Source organism: Crinia signifera, chromosome 1 (assembly GCF_055691185.1).
Source record: "Crinia signifera chromosome 1, ASM5569118v1, whole genome shotgun sequence".
NCBI classification, from domain to species: Eukaryota; Metazoa; Chordata; class Amphibia; order Anura; family Myobatrachidae; genus Crinia; species Crinia signifera.
The window spans coordinates 106243777-106248409 of record NC_139217.1 but is presented as its reverse complement, the minus strand read 5'-3'; the positions used below and the strand labels follow the sequence as shown (position 1 = coordinate 106248409).

The 4633-nt window shown below is 44.8% G+C and overlaps 1 pseudogene; it reads left to right on the top strand.

Moving 5' to 3' along the window:
* The first annotated feature begins 3403 nt into the window (after positions 1–3403).
* LOC146045015 (U2 spliceosomal RNA) lies at positions 3404–3510 on the top strand (annotated as a pseudogene).
* Positions 3511–4633: the final 1123 nt, after the last annotated feature.

Below are 4633 nucleotides of genomic sequence, written 5' to 3'. Positions count from 1 at the left end.
ATGAGGGGATGATGTAGAGGTTGGGGAAAATATATTTATCTGAAGTTTCCCTTTAGCATGTTAGGTTGTGCCTCATTGTTTAGTACTGGCTGTTACTGGGAGCAATGTGTTGGATTATAGCAAGGTAGTAACTTAAGTTATCACTGTTTAGTCCCTCATGGTTATGCTAGTCTATGCACTCATACGGAACATACATATTGACCTTTTGCTTGTGTCAACCATTTGACCATGTTGACTTAATGAATGTTTACCCTTTTAATGTGTAGACTTTCTGCCTGTCGACTAATAATGGGCGACCGCTACCTTATGCTTGTTCGATCAAGGGTCCACACCTGTTGTTGATACTTGAGTGATTAAAAGAAATCTTCCAGTGAAATATTCAAAGAGCATTGGAAAAAGTTGAACACTGTATTTCAAAGGGGTTAAAGTGAGAATTAACAAGAAAATATAGTTGGTTGCCCAGCATTGCCTAAACCGAATAATGGTAATTATCAGCGCTGGAAAGTATAGCATAAATTACTGCTACCATGGGGAGACTTCTGGGAGGTTATTGCCACTGACCAGAGGACAGGAACAACCATAATCATATTAGATGACAAGTTAATTCATATCAGTTATGAGATGAGACTACTGCAGAAGGCATGTGGGATGCATTACAGAAGCTGTTTGTATGGAAAATTCAAGTTAAATAGTAAACTGTTTCTATTGTGGGAATTATACCAAATGAGACTTGACAAAGAGCAAGAAAACTAATTTCAAGGTAAACATGTCAGGAAGCAGCAGCTTTTATAAGTCACATAACTAATGAACAAAAATGAGGAAATATTATATATTGGACAAATGATATGATACTACAGGTTGGGTATCCCTTATCCAAAATGTTTGGGACCAAGAGAATTTTGGATAACCGATTATTCCGTATTTCAGAATATTTTTATATTCCAATTATGTATTTTGAGGTATCTTGCATTTATGTTGTACAAACACATCAAACACATGAAATACTTATATATATTATTTGTGCATGAAACAATGTTTTAAAACATGAAACAAAGTTTGTGTCCTATCTCAGGCACTGCATATGAATGCCAAGCAATCATGTCCTTGCACATATTTAGTGCCAGTTACATGTTATTTCCTCAGTAGTGCCAGTTACATGTTATTTCCCCAGTAGTGCCAGTTACATGTTATTTCCCCAGTAGTGCCAGTCACAGATGTCCCCAGTAGGTTTTTAGCAAAAAATGTTTTTGCACTTTCTGGAATGTATGGTTTTCGGAATAATTTGGATAACGGATATTTGGATAAGGGATACGTAACCTGTATTATGTAACAAATTAAAAAGTAAAAAAAGAGGTAATTTTTAAAAGATATAATATAAATATATTGCTTAAGACAACACAGCAAAGACAGTTCTATACTATATATCAAGGCAAACCGGAGTAGCTGACAACAAGAGCAGTAGAACCGTGTCTGAAAATGATCACATTCAACAGAGTCCGGATTATCCGAAAAATATCAGGATAAAGCAGCAATGACAGATTATTCTCCAGGATGGTAGAGAAAACTCCATATTTGGCATGGTGACGTTACGTACTTATCATAAAAAACATCAGTTTGTAAAACATATGCTTATCTATTCCTTACTATATATTCCTGAAGAAAACAATCTTAAAAGTAAGCAGTGGTAGGGATTACTATTGTGGGACTGATGCTCAGTGGAGGCTAATTTAAACCTCGTGGGGCCCCTACACTTATGACTGAAGAGCCATACAGTAACGATTCTCATAACTGGGTTCTTACTGAGTGCAGGATGGAAGTTTGGGCTATACAGAGCTGGATGGATGTGTAAATGAGCATCTTTCTTTGTGTATCTTCTGCACTTAGTATAAACAAGGTTTAACTGTCCAATGCAGAAGATGACTAGAAGCAAGCAAAGCAAAACCATGGGGACATTGCAAGATTTGTGTACAGTTCTGCATAGAGGGAATATATTTATGATCTACTTTTTCCATTTGTGCAGTCATGGAGCAATATACAACAAATGTACGTTAAACTCGGCATGAGACCAGGTGAGAGATACAAAGGATGCCGTGTCCTAGGCCCAAGAACAGACAAGGTGACTATCATCAAGAGAATCATTTAAGATCTAATGCATAAGGCAATTACACTACAAGACTTGACTACAATAATGATATTCAAAAAACTAAAGACTCCACCAATATATCTTCTGAACAAAATATTGTAAGTTCAGTCCAGGGCCAGGCATGATAGATGATAGCACAAAATTGGGAACAGAAGACAGAGTAAAACTGTCTGGAGTAGTTCCATATTCCAGGATAAAAACTGGAACACTTCTTATGTTTCTTAGTATTGCAGAGGTTGCAGTGATAGCCTCAATCTCTGTTGTGCCAGGAACAAACATTCATTTATTTATACTGCCTGGTTTGGGGGCAGAAAGCCTAAATGGTGAAACGTACGTCTCGGATCGTGGTCCCTGCTGTGCACGAGCGGGACCCTTACCGCCTCACCTATTTGTCACCTAGCTTCCCTGCAAGCCGACCAACTAACCTTGACAACCCACGGAGCTAACCACTGACACATTTCAGACGCCCCAAATCGGCGGCTCACTGCTGAATACACTGCCGGCTTCCACGGCTTAAACTGAGACTGTATCTGTCCCAGGACTTACGCAGCACGACTCTAATACCCGGGTTATCTCCTGCCGGCTCCCGCTGAACATCTAGCGCCTGACAGTGGGACTCCGGCACCCGGACTTCACTATCTTTAGAGTACCTTTTGCCGGCTCGCGCTGAACACACAGCACCGGGACTCCGGCGCCTGCACATCGCGGAAGCACACGTCTCCTCTGCCGGCACCTGCGTTCACTCAACCACAGCGTTCTTACCCTACCTGGGTGCACCGTACAGATCTTTGCATCATCTGCAAAACGGCCACCGTGGGGTTCATGTCCGTGAGTGTATCAGCCCTAGTGGCACTATCTGAGTAATTGTGTTGATTTGATGATTGCAGCACTATACGCATTTTATGCTAAATCGAACTGCCACTTATAATTCAAAACAGCGCATTAACACAATTATTTGGTTTGGCTTATGATTGCAAAATCCAGTACACCTGTTTTAACTATTTTTACCCGAGTATCCATGTTAATCAAACTACTGTAGCACTGTATGTACTTAATGTGGAATCAAACTGCCACTGATAATCTAAAAAGGTGCATTTACACTATTACATGGTCATCTATGATCATAAAGTCTAATATACCTGTTTAAATTATTTTTCCACTGTGTATTCAACTTCCATTAATAGGAATAATAGGCTTGACAGCTATTAATTTATCTGCGTCTCTATTTCTAACCATTACAGTGCAGTAGAGTTAAGTAAGATCGCTTCTCGGCCTTTTGGCTAAGATCAAGTGTAGTATCTGTTCTTATCAGTTTATTCTGAGAGGCAGCTCTGCTCCTTGTTTCTTGGACCGACAACGGTCCTTCTCAGGGCTACCGCTGCTGGCCGAGAGAGCGAAAGAGCGAAGACGTCGAGACTGCGAGGAGGAGAAGACATCGCTGAAGAGGGAGAAGCCGGAGAAGACTGAGGGTCAGACTTGCTCTGCTCTGCCCTCCGAAGCGACTGCCGAACCCTCCGCCTCTCGACGCCGAGGAAGAAGCTCCGCCCCCGACTGCGAGGAGAAGAGGATTTCGCCTGAGGAGGGAGATCAACGCACCCTAGCCACCTGGGAGAGGCAGACTTGTTTTCTCTGCCCTCTCGAAGCCTTGCAGCACTCCCGAGCTGCCTAGGAGGGTCAGACTTTTCTGCTCTGCCCTCTGAAGCCTCCACCGCTCCGGAGCCGCCGCCGAGGGTCAGACTTTCTGCTCTGACCTCCGAAGCTCTGCAACGCTCCCCAGCCTCCGTGGAGGGTTAGACTTGCTTTGCTCTGCCCTCTGAAGCCGTGCATCGCTCTCTAGCCACCTTGGAGGGTTAGACTTGTGTTGCTCTGCCCTCTGAAGAGATCTCCTCCTTCCCCTCCTGCCGGGGTCCCGGAAAAGACCCTTTTGCCCCGAGAAGCCGGAAGGATGGCCACAGCCTCCGCTCCAGCCCCCCTCGCCGGGAAGAAGGGCAAGTCCCCGGCCGAAACCCCAGCAAATGTGGCCGGCCCCAGCTCCTGCCCCCCTTCAGGGACACCACCAGCGGTGCCCGCCAGGGATGGCTCCAAGACTACCCCAGCCCTGGAACCCTGGATGAGGCAAACCGTGGTGATGAAGCTGAAGGAGGTGGACGGACAGGTGCCGGACCTTTCGCTGGTGCAATTCGGCAAGATGATGGTCCTGGACCAAGGATTCTCGGCCCCCGAAGTCCTCAGCACCCAGACCTTCATCAAGGGGATCTTTTATGTCACCTTCGCCACCATTGCCATCTGCAAGAGGTATTGGGAGGCGGTGAAAGCGGCGAAGCCTGATTCCCCTCTCTCTCGCTTTGTGGGCAACTGCCCTATTCAAAGGGAGGAGAGGCGGTTGACGGTTTCAATGCGAAGTCCACATGTGCCTGCCAAAGACATCGTCACATTCCTGAACAGATCCTGCACGGTCATCAGGGACCCCACAAGGGTCCTGCTGAGCAA